The 21,517-nt window shown below is 37.5% G+C and overlaps 1 protein-coding gene and 1 long non-coding RNA gene across 10 annotated transcripts in view; one reads left to right on the plus strand and one right to left on the minus strand.

Moving 5' to 3' along the window:
* Positions 1–21,517, plus strand: part of LOC105356097 (contactin-associated protein-like 4) — a 258,282-nt gene that overhangs the window by 161,450 nt on the left and 75,315 nt on the right. The window lies entirely within an intron of this gene.
* On the minus strand, positions 650–21,079 carry LOC144986621 (uncharacterized). Its single transcript, XR_013650453.1, has 2 exons — positions 15,174–21,079; positions 650–14,147 (listed from the first exon to the last, which is right to left on the minus strand). It is a non-coding gene; the product is annotated as an uncharacterized LOC144986621 (long non-coding RNA).

Below are 21,517 nucleotides of genomic sequence, written 5' to 3' on the forward strand. Positions count from 1 at the left end.
TCAGTCTTCCTTCTGGTTTCTGGAGCTGCAAGCTACATTTAACATGATTGACACAACTGCCCTAACAGACAACTACAAGAGGAGTTTTAATGTATAACACGGTGAAGGAGTTTTTGTGCAGAAAAAGGTACCATTAGAAAAGTTGGTAGCCATACCTGCAGACGGGGCTCCTGCTATGATCAATAGACAAACAGGTTTCATCACTCACTGTAAAGCTGACCCAGACTTTCCAAAATGTCTGCATTACTGCTGCTTCATTCACCAGCAGGCCTTATGTGCAGAAGTGATTGGCTCTGGACACATAATGACTCCTATTGTGAAAATCATAAAAAACCTCAGCTGCAAAGCAAAACAGCACAGGATTTTCAAGGTGCTATTAGAGATGTCTGCTGAATATGGTGAGTATGAATAAGAATATGGTAAATTTGAACTTGCAGTTTTGACTGACATTACTGGAAAACTAAATCACTTTTACTGTGATCTGCAAGGCAATGGCAAAACTATATATTTTTTTGGAACAGACTGCAGTGTTTCTTGTGCGGATTTTTTCTGCCAGGGCTTGTCGGCTTGGTCTGTGGTTGTTGCCCTTTCTGGGGAAGCTGGAGTTTAACTTTGCAGCCTCACGGCTGTGAAGTGGACCCCGTTGATGTTCTAGTCTGGGTGGGTGCGGTGGGGATTCTCCTATGGCGAGATTTATAGAAATTTCTCTGATTAAAAAAGTTAATTCATGAAGACATATATTCACTGACATTAAAAAAATGTTTATGTGACCTCAGAACACGGACATTGTAGGGAATCGAACCCCATCCCAGTAACTGGGAGTACCATTACCAATGTCTTTTGCTTTTTTGAAGTCACATGGCAAGGAAAGCAAAACCTGCATCATGAATAACTAGGCCATAGGAATGCAATAGATACATAAATTTCAATTACTTTCTGAAGTACTTTTTGAGTACTTGTAATATGTTTGTAAATCAGATGGTTTGAAATTTAGAAATATGCAAAAAAAGGATTTTGATTCTTTACTCAATTGCTAACTACAGAAAAAAATGTAAATTTGTAATGCCTTATATGTATTCATGATGCAGGAAAAGAAACCATATTTCCATAAAGTCAGAGGATTGTGACTTAACAGAGATAAAGATGTCACCATCTCTCCCCGTCTCCTTCGCCACAACAACTGACACCAGCATGTATTTAGTTAAACATTTGACGTTTTAATTTAAGTCAGACGTTGTGACTCAACAGAGATAAAGATGTCACCATCTCTCCCCGTCTCCTTCGCCACAACAACTGACACCAGCATGTATTTGGTTAAACATTTGACGTTTTATATCAAGTCAGACGTTTGTGACTTAAAAGAGATAAAGATGTCGCCATCTCTCCCCTTCTCCTTCGCCACAACAACTGACACCAGCATGTATTGAGTTCAACATTTGACGTTTTATATTAAGTCAGACGTTTGTGACTTAAAAGAGATAAAGATGTCGCCATCTCTCCCCGTCTCCTTCGCCACAACAACTGACACCAGCATGTATTTGGTTAAACATTTGACGTTTTAATTTAAGTCAGACGTTGTGACTTAACAGAGATAAAGATGTCACCATCTCTCCCCGTCTCCTTCGCCACAACAACTGACACCAGCATGTATTTGGTTAAACATTTGACGTTTTATATTAAGTCAGACGTTTGTGACTTAAAAGAGATAAAGATGTCGCCATCTCTCCCTTTCTCCTTCGCCACAACAACTGACACCAGCATGTATTGAGTTCAACATTTGACGTTTTATATTAAGTCAGACATTTGTGACTTAAAAGAGATAAAGATGTCGCCATCTCTCCCTTTCTCCTTTGCCACAATCATCAACAGTCACTTACATGTGTAAAACGACAAAGAACCCCATCATGATCACTAAAGTATGTTTGTACAACTGTACATTCGACTTTATAGTTTGTTGTTTTTAAGTACACATGATCGATTATCGTATTTTTTAACGTTGTGTTTTCAGAAACCAGTTGAATGAAACCTTTATGTGCCATGAAATCAGTTATTGTCTTAGAGTTTACTAAGTTTTCATTAAAATCACCCATTATAGCAATGGTATCACCCAGGGGCTCCAAAAGATCAACTAATTTCTTAAGGTTCTCTCTAAATAATGAAATGGCATATGATGGTGGACGATACAGAACTGCCACGACTATGTTTGATGTAATAAATCTGTGCACTAAACATTCAATATCTACATTTTGTATCTCTACATGTTCAAACAGGATATTTTCAACGGTGTACATTCCAACACCACCATGTTTTAAGCCTTTAATCACATTCAGTCTAGGATCTACTCCACTATAAGACAGTGAGCGTGGCATACTATAAAAATTATACCCACTGATGTTCAATGCATCAGTTAAAGGTGCATTTGGAAGCCATGTTTCAGTTACAGCTATGCAGTTAACATGTAACTGTTTTGTGCACAAAGCTAAGTCCTTTACATGCCACTGTAAATTTTGCACATTCATGAGGAAAATGCTGAATTCACATGAACTAGAAGTGAGATTTTCTTTATTTATCAGATATTGAGGCATGTTTGCCACATATTCAGAAACTGTTTTGTTACAGTAAATGGCCTGTTCCTTAAAATCTTGAATAATTAAACCAGACAAACTTGTTACGCGGCTTAATGCAACATAAGCCTGCCCAGGAGCAAAAGTTTTTTTCAAAGACACAACAACATTATCAATGGTAAGACCCTGAACTTTATGAACAGTACAAGCCCAAGCAAGTTTTAGAGGAAACTGACGTCTCAGACCACCTCTTCCTGTGACTCGTTCCTCTTCTGGAACAATGGCTACAGAACCTGAGACAAGCCCTGGATGATTTTCATACTGTTTCTTCCGTTGTCTTCCAATGTCTTTATTATCAAAATTCACAAAAACAATTTGTGGAAAGTCAGAGTTTCTATAGACAATATCAGTCACAATTCCACATGCACCATTGACAAGACCATCTGCCACATCAACATTTTTACAGAGCATGACACGTGCATTCTTCCCCAAAAGAAGTCTTTCTGCTAGACAAGTATTGTTAGCATTTGAATGATTACCACTTAGTAACACTTGTCTACCTGTTTCCTTACAATTTACATAATCTTGAGCTTTAATAGTTACATACTCTGGACAGGATGAGTGTAGATGGGTTAAATTATGTTGATTTACTTGACCATTAGTTGGGAAAATATGTAAAGCAGAGCTGCCTTCTCCCGTTTCACGTGACTTCAATTGTTGGATATCACTTTTTAACATTTCAGTACCTTTGCATCGTGTCCTAACTCTGCCGAGTAATTTGGCAAATTCCTGATCTTTTTGGCGTACAATGGTTTCTAGGCAAACAATTTCAAACACACCACACCAAAGATCCATACCCACATTTTCTACATACAATGGTTTTCCTCTCACTGGAGGTAATTGAAAGAAATCCCCAACTGCAATAATACAAACATTTCCAAACAATGCAGAGTTACCAGTTTGCTTTATTTGCCTCAGACGCCCATGAATATATGCTAATAAATTATGATCTACCATGGATATTTCATCAATTATCAAAATCTGTAAACTGCTGTAAATGGCACGTAAAGAATTTAATTTTTCCTCACCCAGTGGTGTGTAAGGTAAGCGGACATCTTTACCAATACAAAAAGTGTTGTGTATAGTACTTGCTTGTACATTAAACGCAGCAATTCCTGTGGGAGCCGTCAACAAAACACAGATGTCATCTACATGACGACAAAGAGGAGACAATAGTCTATTTGATTCATATTTTATTGCTTTAATTAGGTGAGTTTTACCAGTCCCTGCACCTCCTGTTATGAACAGGTGGAATGGTTCTGGCTTTTTTCCCAAAACCTTTTCCACACACCATTTTCTCACTTGGTAAAAAATATCCATCTGAATTTCATTTAAAGAGCGAATTAAAGCCAAGCCATCACTACGAGGCATTTTTGTGTTATTCAGTTGAAAGAAATGGCTATGTTGAGCAGAAACTCTTAAATCAGGAATATCAAATTCCTGTTCATCATCGACACTTTTTTGGTTCTGCAACAACTCTTGACACTCAAGTCTTTCCAATTCTTGCTCAGGGCATAATTCACACCAGGCATCTTCAACTACACCAGCATTATCTATCCCTTGCTGAGCATTAACCAATTTATCACCATCAATTTCAAATTTACTTCTGTTTAATGTTACCACGGACTTTACCAACTGCAGACCTGAATTACCAAGTCTTATCGTGCCCTTATGAAAAAAGTCTTGATACGTTTCAAAACCTTGAGGTTTCAGCTGGCTATCGCTGTAGTATGGCAAAAACAACTGCAGATTGCTTTGATAAAACAATTCAGGCTGTTTTGTTTCAGAGAACTTAACGTAACGTACAACAGCAGGTTGTGTGCGGGTTCTTTTTACAACATATCCAGTGTTGTTGTTCAACTTTATTCGCTTAGCAGCACTTTCATTTTTTGACAACACACGAAATTCGGAAGCAAATACTGCTAAACACATTGAAGGAAAATCATCACTCTTAGGTCTGTTCTTATATCTATCCACAATGCTTGTCATCCACATATCATCTGTGCTAACAGAATGCTTTGATGCTTTTTCTTTAAGTACTTTTAACGGTAAACTCATTTTAACAGTATTTTCACCAACAGGAAGAAACACAACTTTCCGAGAGCACTCTTTCAAATGTGCATTTGTCAGTCTATAAACACTTTCTTGAGCAGATACATCTCTGTTGTGCAAATATGTACTGCCTAATGTTTTTAGACTCTCTTTGGCAGAAGCATTTCCATCCCTGCATGCTTCCTTTTGTGCACACTGCAATAATAAACCCATTTCCTTCTCTGATTTAGAGATGTAAGAAATGATGTACACAACACATGCGTATGCGTCGACAACAAACTGTATATCCATATTAGCATTCCAGCATTTTAACAGTGGCTTGCTATATTGATTAATCCAAACTTCTTTAAGTTGACGTTTCAGCACAACATGGGTTTTCCGAGCACAACAGTTATATGCAGTTTCAAATGTGCTTTGGTTTAACCCAACAGATTCAAACAAATCCTCAACATTGTCATAAGTTGGCCCATCAGTTGAGAGAGCAGCTTTAATGTGTGCAATCAATGCAGAAGCCTCTTTTTTCTTCAATTGCGGTGTCTGTGCATTTTCTTTACAGTTGCAAGACTCTTTCTGTGATAACACACATTGACAAAACTGTGTCTCTTCAGCACTTGTGCTACGTGATATGAATGTACGCGCAGAAGGTGGTCTAGGAAAATTAAAACGACACACAGTTCCTTTTTTTTTACATGTTTTCGCATGTGTTTCAGAGTGTTTTTGCACAGATGTTACAATTTCCAGTAAGTCAATATTTGATGGTAACTCACAAGTCACATAACGATCAATAAATGCAATCACTTCAGCATCTGTATTTCTGTCAATTACAGGTGCATCCTCTATCCAAAACAGGCAATGAAGATGTGGTGAGCCTCGTTGCTGAAACTCCACCCTATAAAAATAATCCTTAATTTTTCCTATAGGACATGCAGGCGACATAAGAACCTCTTTCAGAAAACAATGCCAACGAAAATCAAACATCCGAGCAGCAGTGACAGGATTACGACGCAAAAGCTCACATCTGTCTGCCCATTCCAACTGCTCCACAGTTTCAGTTCTACCTTCGTGCTTCAGAATGCAGGAAAGTAAATTCTTCCAACGCATATCAGCTGAAGAAAATGAACAGAACCATGTGGGGATTCCAAGCTGCCTCACACAAGCCATGAGGTCTTTCTGGGCCGCCTGCCAAAAAGCTGGCGTACCTCTAATTGGTTTTAAAAATCGGTACCCATCATCAAATTCCAACATCCTTTTAATAGAATCATCACTTTTCAACAACTCTCCAGTAACTACTCGTTTATTTTTAAAATTATACTTACCTTTTCTTACTGCAATCGAAACATTTGAAACGACCTTTTCTAATTCTGTCATATATTGGGCAAAAAAAATATATTCCACATTTTGTGCAAAACGACAATCAGCATTAAGAATCCTGTTGTTAAAATATCGTGATAGAGTTAAAGGATGTTGTCTTCCATCATGATATGTTGGTCCACCCTTAGGAAACAACACAGGAAAACACTTAGCCTCATTTGTAATATCGGACAACAACTTCACCGGACTATTGCCTTCAGCGGGAGCTACATTCAAAATGTGATCAAAATATTGATCCAAAGCCTCTTGACCAATGTCTACTGGCATTAGACAAGTGTCCTGGAACATGCAATGCTGCTGTCTATCATGCAGAAGTTCATCTCCTAAAACATTTGAATCGTCAACATTTGCAGTGCATTCAACATCTTTTTCTACCACATCAGATGTTTCTTTACAAAAACCATTAATCCAATCATTATTAAATTTCACGTTGTTATAATAATAATTATGGGTTTGTAAAAACTGTAAAGCCTGCTTAACACGTTCCGTATCAACATACTGATATTCATAATGTCCTTTATAAGTAAGCTTCCGTTTTAATTTCACAGGCACAAGAGAACCCTCAATAGACATGCGTGGTAACAAATAAGTTGTTTGTTCAGTATTTGCAGGAACACAAGTAATAGGTCCATGCACGCCATTCTGTCCACCTTTGGGCAATGCTAACAGTTTCATAAATGGAATATGTAACGCTATTAGATGTTGTTCTAATTGATTTAAACATGCCAATTCCGCTGGTATAGGTTCAAGTTCTAAGTTATTTTTAACACTTTCAGCTGGTACTTTACCTTTCTTGATTTTAGCATGACACGTGTAACAAATCCACAATTTGCTTCTTGATGTTTTCATCCATTCACAATTTTTTGAGCAGTTTGCATTGCAGATATGCAAATAACCAGAAGTGATACATTGATCAGCGATAAGTCCAAGTCCTGCATTACTGTACAACTCTTTTTTACAATGTAATACTTGATGTTCAAATAACAACCTATGACATACACAACAAACAAACCCAGGTCCATCTTTAACTTTATCCAAAAATTGTTTCATAACAACATCAAACTCTTCCAACTGTTTTTTATTCAATTGTCGCTTCAATTTCATCCCATCCAACACACTTTTCCTAAAGTGAGGATCTTGACGATATTTTCTAGAACTCAGTGCTTTAACATTTTCTCTATGAGTAACATTACTCTGATATTTTCTAGAACTCAGTGCTTTAACATTTTCTCTATGAGTAACATTACTCTGATATTTTCTAGAACTCAGTGCTTTAACATTTTCTCTATGAGTAACATTACTCTGATATTTTCTAGAACTCAGTGCTTTAACATTTTCTCTATGAGTAACATTACTCTGATATTTTCTAGAACTCAGTGCTTTAACATTTTCTCTATGAGTAACATTACTCTGATATTTTCTAGAACTCAGTGCTTTAACATTTTCTCTATGAGTAACATTAATCTGATATTTTCTTTTACTCATTTCCTTAACATTATGTTTGTGTAACAAATCAAATTTATACTTGCTTTTACTCCCATTTTTAACACGATGTCTGTGTAAATCATCAGTTCTGTATTTTGCAGAACTACGTTCTTTAACCCACATTTTATGCATAGCATTTTCCCTATATTTATTTTTACTCAATTCTAATGCTCTGGATCTACGCAAAGAATCAGATGCATATTTCCTTTTACTCATATCTTTTTTCTTCTGTTTATGCAGTTCACTTGTTTGATATTGCATTTTGTGGTAAAAAGATCTCCTTTTTTTTAGATACTTTGAAAAGGAAGATTCACCAACTGAATCACAACTAACATTATGTGGTTGAAAAGAACGACATCTTAACAGTGGTTTCTCAGAACAAATACTATTGCTTTTACACCAATTGGCACACCCAATTTTACCACTACAATGAACACAAACAACAACCTCGTAATATTTCTCACCACATTCTCGCAAATAAATTGCTTGATTTCCAAGTATTTTATTTACAGGGTTATACTTTCTCCATATGCTACCATTGTGTACAAAAATTTCTACTCCCAAAACATTTGAAGTAGCTTGAATGTCAATCTCACATACAAAACTGCCAACATATTTCATACGTGACTTTTGAATGTACTCAGACACTGTGGCATATCCTTTCTCCAGCAACTTCATATGAATGTCACTGTTCTTTAGCATAAACTTAACAACAGCCAGTCGAACTCTTCTATGACAATTTTCAGATCCACTAATGACTCGAGAAATAGCACGAAAAAAACTATTGCCATCATTTAATGTGACCTCTGTCTTACAAATAGAACCAAGCGTTACATTATTAGTTGGAATGTCTTCATACTGCTTCACAAAATCTAAATCAATATGTTTTGACAACAAAACTGTACTCTCAAACGACAATGGATAAAAACTGAAAGCATTTTCAACTAAATTGTTACTTTGATAAATTTCACTGTTTTGGTGATCATTGTTAACCAATGCACTAAACAAAACTTCATTACAATCACCAACTTCAGACCTGCCATGTTTAACACTCTTGCAATCTCCTTCTGACAGCATTTCTGAGTCTCTTTTGCGTTGCCTCATATTATGACCCAAATTATTTTTTTCCATAGATTTACACAACCCAAAACAACGCTGCTGCTGAAACATTTCAACGCAAGTTACAACTTCATAATGACACTCATTTATATTTTGCAAATATATGCCTTGTTTAGATATGGCCTTACGTTGACAGGCATATTTCAACCAACGTTCATTGTGAAATGTATACACACTCACACCCAAGTAGTCAGCTGTAGCTTGAATTTCAACCTCTGTAGCCCAACTACCAGAAAATCTCATTCTAGAAACATTGAGATATTCATCCACAGACATATTTTCAGATCTCAAAAGAGAACTATAATTTCCAACATTCTTTTGTAAATGTGTGACAACTGCACGTCTTAACTTTATGTGATTTTTCTCTGTACCACTAATAACTTTGGACACAGCCCTAAAAAAACAATTGCCATCGGCTACTATATGATCAGTTTGACATGGAATTCCCAACATATCAACCTCTAGAGGGTTAGAACAAGCAGTGTTTTCACAATGCACATTCAGTTGTTTACACAATGCTTGTGTAACATCAAAATCAACAGGGTAAAACTCAAGTTTCTTTGATGAAACATCAAGAAACTCAACATCCAAACTAGCTTCATTAGCATCATACCATTTTGTCTTCTTTGATTCACGTTGCACAGTAGAAAGCTTACGCTTTCTGTTACTTTCATGCAACGGTAAGGGACCAGTTTGAACATCTAAACTGCACCCGAAACCAAACTGTGACCCAGTATTTAATCCAGTTTTACAATCCTTCTCAAGCACACTTTGTTTATTTTTCTCACTATGATCATTGTCAGTAACAGCAACGGATGCAATTTCAAAAGCCATTTCTTTCCCTGCAAGTGAAATACTCAGGCAACAAATATAATTGTATAAATCATTAAGACTAGGAAGGTACATGATAATACTTCTTCCATTTACATCTGCCATTCCAGTACCACTGCGTGCATGTGAATCCACCACAGCATAATGGCCGTTTTCTGAAATAACAGCACAAGTACTACTGCCTATGGTCAAAAAACATGTTTTATACTTGACAAGCATGTGCTCCAGTCCCTTTTTAAGAGTTATCACTTCACCACTGTCAACAAATTTACCATTACTCACATTAACAATCCCAGAAACGTATTCACCATACTCAAACTTAAATAATTTACCATCAATTTCAGAATCCATGGGCAAATCAGGTACTGACAAAAACTTCAAATTTCCAGGGATGATTTTGTTTTCACACACCGAGGAGTAAAGCTGATCACCAAGAAACACAACATGGTCCAAGTCTGTTGCCTCCCACTCAAAAACACTACGATGCGTGTGTTTAGCCATACTCACCAGGGCTATTGCCATGCACTGCACACCTCTGTTTTGAAGCTGCCGATCTCCTTGATGAAAAGATCCCCTTACACAACGTTCTGTGTCAAATCTGTTACAATTGTTTTCATTTAAAATCACTGAAGATGATTTTTTTTTTAAATTACTGCCCTTTTTTCCAATTTTCAATGTATTTTTGCATTCCATTAACACTTTACATTTATCGCCAACCACAATTTTGTCATTTAACTCCTGAACATGTTCTTTTATAAAACCAGTCTGTCTTTTGCCCAAAACTGACTGATTCACACGTGCATCCTCTGCTCCCAAACCAAATGTATTATTACACCCGTCCCAAGAAGCTTCTTTCACAAACATTGAACTAATGCCAAACCATTCTGCATTCAAAGACTTTTTCAAGTTCCAAATGTGCAACATCAAGTCATTAAAGCAACTGTTGAAGACAGCCACAGATGTTCCAATATTAGAAAACATTCCAGATGAATCTCGTGCACCACAATCAACCACAACAAAATACTCTTTGTGATGAATGACAGCACAAACGAAACCCTGCAAATCCAACAAACACAGATCTTCCTCCATCAGTCGCTCCTGCATCATTTCATACAACAGTGAAAAATCTTCACTCTTTGAATCACCAGAATACACAGGCTCATTGATAGCAACATCCCAAATTCTTCCAAACACACTGAGCTTTTCAGAAACCTTGAATAACTTTTCGGAATTGTTCACACATCCATCACTTCCATTAAATGAACAAACCAACTGCACACCTTCATTTCTAATATTATCAACATCAGCGTCCCTCCATGTACACACTGGAGCAACAACATGGTTGATTGCAGCCACAACACAACATGTAAGCGATGTTGTACTATCACTTGAATTTGTCAATCTTACTTTCATTCCAGAAATCAAAGGCCTCTGTATTTGCTCCAGACAAACACAACCAGAAGTTTTACCTTCTTCCTGAACCTTACACACTTTGGTGCGACGCATATTAAATCCCTTCTTTCGTGGCATCTAAAAAAAAAATAAAAAAATGAAACCACCATTAAAATAAAATTCTCATTTCTATTATGTATACATAAAGCAATACATTTATACCACACAGACAAATAATCAAAAACATAAAATTAAATATTCAGACTATTGGAAAATAGTTATACACAAATAAATGTAACATGTGTCCTATAATACAGTGGTCCCCAACCCCCGGGCCGCAAATAATAAATAACTTACTTTACTTCCGGTTTATTTATATCTGAATCTGAAAGATGTTTTATTTTGAAAAGATGCCCGATTCTCTGTGTGACTGTCACACCCGTCTATGTCACCAGTAATGTATGGAAGCGATTCAGTAGCATTAATAAAAAGCAAAGTTAAAACCAGAAATGCTTTTTCATTTTCAAAAAGAAGCTGCATTTTGTTGACTCAAAAATAAAATGAAAAAACAATCCCCCAAAATGCTTTCTTTTCCTTCCTCAAAGCTTATTCTGTCACTTAATTAAAATGAAAATGGTATTTGACATTTCATTTTCAAGTCGTTCTCTGGTAAATGTGTAGCATAATTCATTTAGAAATGTTTAATTTGACCTTTAAAATGGATTAATAGAAATGCTTTTCTGATTTTCAAAATGAAGCTGCATTTTTTGACTCAAAATTAAAAAGAAAAAGCAATACTTCAAAATGCTTTATTTCCTTCCTCAACACAGCTTATTCTGTCACTTAATCAAAATGATAAAGAAAATGGTGTTTGACATTTCATTTTAAAAAAGGTCCACGGTAAATGTCTAGCAAAATTCATTTAGAAATGTCTAATTTGACAATTAAAATGGATTAACAGAAATGCTTTTTAATTTTGAAAATGTAGCTCAAAATTCAAATATAAAAGCAATATTTCAAAATGCTTTTTCATTTTATACTTCAATCCGCCTATTCTGTGTCATAATTAAAACGAAAATGCAAAGAGGGGATTGCATTTTAACATCCACCCTGCAAAACTTGGAGCAATATTCATTTCTTAAACACATTAGCAGAGGGGGGGTGGGGCGATGACGTCACTGCTTTCTCCGTGTGTACGGCCGCTGTCGCTGAGAGACCTGGTGTGTCTGTGTTCGCATTAAGATCACCTAAAACTGGGTCCTGTTCACAAACCGCTGGACCTGGCCTGCTCAAACCTGGATTCCTGGATCTTAATGCGAGAAATGCAGCAGAATGTTCCTTTAGCTCCCTCTTGAATCAGAAGCTGTGAATCCCAACCCAACTTCTTCAGCGTCGTCTGACCGCACGGATTTACAAACATATGATCAAGCAGAGCAGGCCTTTAATAATAATCATAACAGTAATAAAAGCACATTATGAAGATAGTCTCCTGCAGCTTCACGCTGAGTGAGTGTTTTTGGTCCAACCAGCAACCGTTTAGCATGGAGAAATCTGTCTGTTGATGGAGCTCCAGCTGTCAAACAGCAAATTTAGCTGCAAATAAATTTGTAAATATGTGAGAATTACATCAGTTTTTATTTTGTTCTGGACACCACTGGAAACACAAATTCATATGATGGTTTCTCGGATCATCGTAGCAGCATTTCCGCCTTCAGCGATCGGAGCTTCGCGCTCCGCTATGAAAAGGCAGCTGGCGGTCCGAAGATAAAAAGCTTGTCTGCGTGCGTCAGGAGGAGGACCGCAGAAGACGGACATGCTGCTAGTTAGTCCTGAGAAGCTGTGCAAACTCATCAGAAGTTCACAACCATCACAAAACCCTCTTCTCTGCCACTAACAGTCTGCTCCTGGTGCGTGTGTCTTTCAGCAGGCGGACACACGGAGAAAGCAGTGACGTCATCGCCCCGCCTCCCCTCTGCTAATGCTTTTAAGAAATGAATATTGCTCCAAGTTTTGCAGGGTGGATGTTAAAATGCAAATGCAATCCCCTCTTTGCATTTTCATTTTAATTATGACACAGAATAAGCGGTTTGAAGTATAAAATGAAAAAGCATTTTGAAATATTGCTATTATATTTGAATTATATTTGAATTTTGAGCTATTTGATGCAGCTACATTTTGAAAATTAAAAAGCATTTCTGTTAAACCATTTTTATTGTCAAATTAGACATTTCTAAATGAATTATGCTACACATTTACCATGCACCTTTTTTTAAATGAAATGTCAAATACCATTTTCTTTATCATTTTAATTAAGTGACAAAAAAGCTGTGTTGCAGTATAAAATGATAAAGCATTTTGAAGTATTGCTTTTTCTTTTTAATTTTGAGTCAAAAAATGCAGCTTCACTTTGAAAATAAAAAGCATTTCTATTAATCCATTTTAAATGTCAAATTAGACATTTCTAAATGAATTATGCTACACATTTACCATGGAACGTCTTGAAAATGAAATGTCAAATACCATTTTCATTTTAATTTTAATTAAGTGACAGAATAATCAGTGTTGAAGAAGGAAATGAAAAAGCATTTTGGTGGATGGCTTTTTCATTTTATTTTTGAGTCAAAAAATGCAGCTTCATCTTGAAAATTAAAAGGCATTTCTGGTTTTGACTTTGCTTTTTATTAATGCTACAGAATCGCTTCCATAGTAACACAGACCAAGGTGCTCCTCTCAGTCACGTGATAAGTTATCGCTAAAATAAAACCCAGGAGCTAGCAAAATGAGTAAAAAACAAACGTCTTTGGAAAGTTTTTTTTGCATAGGTGAAAAGGCCCAGCCAGGAGACAGAAGAGGAGCCTTCTACTTCCAGAAAAAAATAGCTACATTTTTCTTTTTTGCACCATGAGTGGCAGAAGGGGGGAGGATGATGAGAGCCATGCAATGTTCTATCCATGGGTGTCTAAATTAAAGCTGGGATGTGTGATGTCACACATCTGTTCCTCCTTCTGCGTGGCGTTGCTACAGTAATCCTCCACCAACATCTCAAAGACCTGTCCGTTAACTTAAAAAATGTGCAATCAAGTTTATTGAAACAAGGTTGGGGATCACTGCTATAATAGATTATTAAACACTGCAAATTTAACTTACCTTTACCAAACTCTTTAATGGCTTACAAAACACAACGTTCTCTGGAAAAAACAGCAAACAGCTCCTCTCTCTGTTGTCCAGACAAAGGTTTAGTCACTGGTGTGGAAGATCCCTCAGAGGAAAACTCTGGAGTTACAAATAAAAATGTAAAAGGAAAAACATTTAATTCAAACAAAAATAAATACATAAACAAACTTTAATAGACATGAAATGGTAGATGCTCTCTGGGAGGCTAATCCATAGAGGAGGTCCATTAAAACTGAATGAGGCCTTGCCGTGTGTTTTAACTTTTGGGATAACCAAAAGGCCTGTATCAGAGGACCTCAGGGTCCACAGGGGATCATACATTAAAATCATATCAGACAAATATGAAGGCCCAAGACCATAAAAACATTTATAAACTAATAATAACGTTATCAATCCTAAAGCGAACAGGAGGCCAAGCAGCCATTTTAAAATCTGTGTGTGTTCCTGCAAATATATTCATACTGGCTGCCACACTTATAGATTATATGAAAACATTTATACACAAATAAATTTAACATGTGTCCTATGAAATTATTAAACACTGAAAATTTAACTTAAAACCTAAAAAGTACAAAATAGGTTGGAACTGATCTTCAGTGGAAATACTCACGGGTCGGCACGCGTTCAAAATGTATTATATGTGAACTGCTATGTATTTGATCAATTAGAAAGGAGTTTCACTGGTTAATGTGGTTTAAAAACCGTAAAAACTACATTCGAATATTTAATTGAGAACTACAAAGATGGTGGATAGACTACAAAAAAAAACGATCTCTGAAACTGATAGAAACTTGTTGTTTGTCGACCAGTATCGATTCTACATGTCATTTTGTACATTTGTGTCCGTTTAAAAAGAAAATTCGTCGGTTGGTTTGCTTTGAAAAGTCTTTTTAAAATTACGTTCGAAACAAAATGCCCGCCATCACTTCCGGTTCAACGAAGTAAAAGGTCAAATTATTTGCGTTCGTCTAATCAATTTTAAGCAACTTTTACGGTTTTTTATTCAATAAAATTGATAATCAGAAGGTGAGTAGTCGTTGTGGCGATGTAAAAAAGTGTCGATGGTCGATTAAAGTAATGGTTCGTTTACAAGTCGCGGGAAAATTCATAATGGTCGTGACAAACCTCGAGTCAAATTGAAGGCGTCCTCGGCGCAGTGCGTCTGGCAAGGTCGAGTTCTTCTCACTGGGGGTCCTGTAGTCTTCCTTGCTGGTCAGGAGCGTCGAAGATCGAAGTGCAGAGGAAATGAGAAAGTTCTGAAAAGAACTGATTTGCTCAAATTCGGCAAGCTTCAGCGAAATTCTCTGTGGGGTGTGATTCTCCAGTCGTCCAGCAGGGGTCGAGCAGAGGGAGTACTCAGACGAAAATGCCCTGCCTTCAATGGCTTGACCAGCTGCTTGACTTGTGGTTTTTCCCATCATGCATTTTATCGTTCGTATTTGATGAAGTAGATTGATTACATGTTATTGCTTTCATGAAATAATAGAAGTTCTACTTCGTTTAGTTCCGTATGTATGTGTAGAACATTTTATAGTAATTATTTTATTGATCATTAGTCCGTTAGGGAACATTGTAGCTGTTGGGTTTGTGCCCCATTGGCATGAGTTCTCCCATGGACCAATCAGACAGCTCCGTTTTTAGTTTGATCCCAAGGGTTAAAATCTAATAAAATTACATTCCAATCCCAAAGTGGTGGTGTGTTGTCTTCTTTGTGTTATGTCTGTGTTCAAAAAAATGTTTTGTGGGTGATTCTGTTAGATACATCTCACAAGAAACGTTTGCTATTCAGGGGTTGTGACGTCATACTTCCCATGATGCTTTGCTGGTGGGGGAAGCCTGCTGCATGTGAACTTTGTCAAAGAACAACAAAATCTTTTACAGCATAAATACTTAACGGTCACCTGCTACCTAGAGGCCGAATTGTAATCCCTTTGACTCTCTCTGGTGGACTTTTCTTAGAAGTTCAATCGGCTGCTTTATTTAAGTTGAGAAATCTTCATATCTATAAATATAAAGAAGTCTAAAAAATTTTTCAAAACACAACTGCCCTTACAGACAATTAAAAGAGGAGTTGAAATGTATAACACGGTGAAGGAGTTTTTGTGCAGAAAAAGTACCATTAGTAAAGCTGGTAGCAGTGACTGCAGACGGGGCTCCTGCTATGATCAATAGACAAACAGGTTTCATCACTCACTGTAAAGCTGACCCAGACTTTCCAAAATGTCTGCATTACTGCTGCTTCATTCACCAGCAGGCCTTATGTGCACAAGTGATTGGCTCTGGACACATGATGACTCCTATTGTGAAAATCAACACCTCAGCGGCAAAGCAAAACAGCACAGGATTTTCAAGGTGCTATTGGAGGAGATGTCTGCTGAATATGGTGAATTTGAATTTGGTGAATCTGAACTTGCATTTTTGAATGAAATTACTGAAAAACTAAATCACTTGAACTTCGAGCTGCAAGGCAATGGCAAAACTATATTTTATTTATGGAACAGCCTGCAGTGTTTCTTGAGGGGATCTTTTCTGCCAGGAAACTTCAGGAGTTTGACAGAAAGGTGACCAGCTGTGCAGCTGTTTGTGTACAGGGAGAGTAACAGGGGTGAAAGGACACAGCCCTGGGGGGATCGGGTGCTTGTGGTCCGAGTATCTGAGACGAGCTTCCCCAGCCTCACATACTGCTGTCTGTCCGTCAGGAAGTCTGTGATCCACCTGCAGGTGGAGTCAGGCACATTCATCTTGGAGAGTTTTTAATACCAAAGATGTATGAAAGACATACCGAAAAAATATGTCTTTCAGTGTTTAACTGGCTGTCTTTGGATTATGCATGCCTGAGTAATGGCCATTCTTACTACTCATCTCTCTGTTCACTGCTTGCTAATTTACATAGCAGGGGTCCCAGCAGGAGGGGGCGGGGTTGTAACACGACTCCTTCAGCAGAGCCAGGCTGAGAGAGGCTTTGACATGTAAGATGTTAGATGTTAGAATGCCAGATGTTAGAATGACCAGTTCATTTTATATCTATGAAAATATTCAGGGAGCTATGGGACATGTTCAGCTTTAGGTCTGTGAAAATTGGTGTCGATTGTTGAAACATAAGTTACCATAAAAAAAATGTTTGTTTGGAGTCTAGACAGATTTAACACAGGTTTTTGGATGAAAAGGATTTTTTATAAATCATCTGTTACACTTTTAAGTCTGAAAAAAATATGGAAGGCAGCAAACACAGATCCCTACCGTTTTTAATTTTTTTGTGCTGATATTTGAAAGATAAGTTATGCAAAAAAATAGGTGTTTGCAGTTTTGCCTAAAAAGACGTTTTCGGACCTTTTTGGATGTAATGCTCTCTAAGATGTCACCTGTAACTTCAATCATTCTGAATTTTTTTAGGAAGCAGTAGCACATAAATGCCTATGAAAGTTGAATTCTTGGTGCTGATAACCTAAACAGAATTTATGCTAAAAATCTTTGTTCAGTCCAAAATTTCATTAAAAAAATCAAGTGATGAAGTTTCTCGTAGACCCTATAGTGTTACATATCAAAGCTGGAGGTTATTAAAGGCATCTAATTCTGAAATCTCAGCTTCCTGAGACAAACGGCTGATTTATAATAAATTTCTATTATTTGGGTGCACATAATCGACCACTTCCTGTTACGCAGGCACCGTCAGGTGTACACCCATGAAACTTTACATGATGAGAGAGGACCCTTCTGAGTATCTCCAGTTTTAATTTCATGCACATCGGACAAAGCAAAGAGAAAATACAGGGCAGAATGTGCCCAATGCAATAACTAGGTGGCGCTATAGAGCTCGTCCAAGATTGTCATATCCATGGGTTCAGAATAGAAGCTTCATCATATCCATTGAATTTCAGTGAGATTGGACAAGGAATGTGCACGTGAGAGCAACTTTTGTGTGCATAGCGAGATGCCCAACTTTGCCGCTCTGTCACGACCACACCCCCGCATTGAAAGTTATGGTTTTTTGTCAGAGTAAACTTCAATGGCTTTTCAACAGGTGGACGTCATTTTCAGGTGTGTCGGCTCATCCTACTCGGAGCAGTGATGCTCCAAGTAAAACATGTCATTTCCTCTTGCCAGCAGGTGGCGCTACACTTTTTCCAGATTTTTTCACTGCAGATGTGTTCAGAGTCAGACTACAATCATGCACATCAATTTTGGATCAGATTGGATTATGCATGGCTGAGTAATGGCCATTTTTCTTTTCATGGCGTGTTTTCGAAACGACCTCCAATTTTGACGCGCCGCCATGGTCACAAACATCCATAAAAACTTAAAAGCTTTGCAATTTAACATCGGACATGTGTCTAGTTTACAAAACCAAAGTTTGGAGTCATTACTCTCAAATCTCTAGGAGGAGTTCGTTCTAGAGCGAGGCCTGCAAATGACCAAAATACAGCAAAAATGACATATTGTCATCAAAATATCAGACTTCCTGTGCGACTGACAGCTTGGTCCCAAGAGACTTTTTTGTAGGTTTCTATCCGATGAACATGCCCTGTTAAAATCAGGTTTGTACTATAAAGCATATGGAGGTGCTCGCGAAAACAAATTTTGCAGGTGGCGCTATCGAGCCATTTTTGTTTACCTATGCCGTTCTCCTATAAAATATGAAATTTTTCGCGACTCCTGATGTGTATACAAAATTTGGTGAGTTTTGGGGTATGTTAAAGGCCTCAAAAAGGCGACGGAAAAGTCGGAAGAATAATAATAATAATAATTAAAGCTACAAGTAGCATTTAGCGGGCCCGAGCACGTGCCACCGCCTGGCACGAGCGACCGCCCCGTGAGCAACGCCCTGTTCGAGCCATTCTCGTCGTTTTTTCTTGTCCATTCTGGAGCTCCAAGCTAATGTTAATATGACAGCAGCCTGTGGGGGGGGGGGGGGGGGACTATAATCTGTTGCCTTAAAGGACAAAGACTTTTGCATATAGCATGAAAAAAATTCTTAAATCTAAGCCTCGTTTAGACCTGCTCATTTTCTCATCAAGTAGAAGAAGGTTTTTATCAGATTAAGAAACAAGCAATGATGATAATTGCTATCACTGTCCCTAAGGATGAGAACAATAGAACTCATTCAATTTTCACTACAATGTCTAGATGAGTGTCAGTTATGTCTGATAACTTGGCCAATTAGCTGGACCGGGATCTTGCAAAGTGCATGTGGTTTAACGTCCAGTGTGATGAGTCTGTGGACGGCAACAGTACAGCATAGCTTTTGGTTTCCACAAGAGAAGAACTCCTGACACATCTGCCCTAACAGACAACTACAAGAGGAGTTGAAATGTATAACACGGTGAAGGAGTTTTTGTGCAGAAAAAGGTACCATTAGAAAAGCTGGTAGCCATACCTGCAGACGGGGCTCCTGCTATGATCAATAGACAAACAGGTTTCATCACTCACTGTAAAGCTGACCAAGACTTTCCAAAATGTCTGCATTACTGCTGCTTCTTTCACCAGTAGGCCTTATGTGCAGAAGTGATTGGCTCTGGACATATAATGACTCCTATTGTGAAAATCATAAAAAACCTCAGCTGCAAAGCAAAACAGAACAGGATTTTTAAGGTGCTATTGGTGGAGATATCTGCTGAATATGGTGAATCTGAACTTGTATTCTTGACTGACATTACTGGAAAACTAAACCACTTGATCTGCGAGCTGCAAGACATTGGTAAAACTATATTTTTTTATTGACCAGCCTGCCTGAGCCAGTGTTTTTCTTGTGGGGATCTTTTCTGCCAGGGCTTGCCAGCTTGGTCAGTGGATGTTGCTGCAGTTGTCTCCCTTGCTGGGACAGCTGGAGTTAAACACAGCAGCCTCACGGCTGTGAAGTGGACCCCGTTGCTGTCCCAGTCTGGATGGGCACTGTGGCGATGTTCCAATGTTCAGGCTGGCTCCTGGTATGAAGAGATTCCCAAATACCATTTCCTAACCGCAGAGCCAAGGATGTGTTTACATGTTTAGGTCAAAAATGTGATGAACAGCTTCATGTTGTCTATTGATGTAAGTTTAAACCTAAACATGTTTCCCTGTTACTAATCCAGTTGATATGGTTCTCCATCTGTGTCTAGGTGATAGAAAAGCATTTTTTTATATTTAGAGCTCCAAGCAAACAAACAGTTGTCTATATAAAAGAGCTTTTACAATTGTGGACTTTTAGCAGGTCTCTGAATACATGTGACCAATGTATGGTGGATTTTCACAGACTTTGTGTAAAACTGAAGGTGACAGAGACTTTGGAGAAGTGGCTACATTATTCTGGACTTCTTTGTTTCATCCATAGAAGAGTAAAATATGTGATTGATTTTGAAAAGCTGCTGAAAAATGTATCTTTTTAAAATTGCAATTTCTGATTTGGGTTTTACATTTTGTGTTCCATTTTTTGTGATTGTATTAGAAAGATTTGTTATTTATTTGGTGTTTAAAGGTGGTGCATATTGTATATATGCAATCTTCTTAGAGACATTTGCTATATGTTGTGTTTGTTGTCATTGTAGTTTAATTTCTTTGGATGTATTGAAAGGAAATGAAAAGAAGTTGCAGCATTGATTAAAAAAGCATAAAAGAGACATTTACTGTCTGATGTTACATCTGTAGGAGTGTACTGAGACTGGGTTTTGTTTTGGAGCACATTCATATATTTTGTTTGTAAAAAAAAAAAAAGATAAAATATAAAGTTAATTGTTTTCTGGATGAATAAAAAAGCAATGATTAGTGCTAAGGATGTATAAAAGACAAACAAAACAAAGGAAATTGCTGTATTTTAGTGTTGAACTAGGCTTTCTAACTGTTCTACTTTCTGTCTGCCACTCCTGGCTAATTTACATGTGAGCACACAGCCGGGGGGTGGGGTGGGGGGCTAACTCCACTCCTGCAGCAGGGGAGACTGATGAAAAGCTTGAGGATGTAAGATTGAATAAATAAAATCCTAGAGTTGACCAGTTCATTTTATAAATGTAAATATTTTTTATTTTGGTGCTGATAAACTAAACAGAAGTTATGATAAAAATATTTGCTTGAGTCAAAATGTCCAAAAATTTGCTTTCAGCACAATAGGGTGATTAAGGTGGTTAAATGTTTCTCGTACGTATAGTGCTGCTTTTCAAACGTGGAGCTTTGTAAGACGCATCTAATTCTGAAATCTCAGCTTCCTGAGACAAACGGCTGATTTCCTATGAAGCTTGATTATATGATCATGCTTCATGATCATTTATGAACATATATAGCTCGTCCAAAATTGTCATATCCATGGGTTCAGAATGGAAGTTTCATCAAATCTATTTAATTTCAGTGAGATCAGACAAGGAATGTGAACGTGAGAGCAACATTTGTGCATGGCGAGATACCCAACTTCGCCGCTCTGTCACGACCACACCCCCGCGTTGAAAGATTTGTTTTTCATCAGAGTAAACTTCAATGGTTTTTCAACAGGTGGACGTCATTTT

This window comes from Oryzias latipes, chromosome 17 (assembly GCF_053564925.1).
Source record: "Oryzias latipes strain Hd-rR chromosome 17, Olatipes_Hd-rR_3.1".
NCBI classification, from domain to species: domain Eukaryota; kingdom Metazoa; phylum Chordata; class Actinopteri; order Beloniformes; family Adrianichthyidae; genus Oryzias; species Oryzias latipes.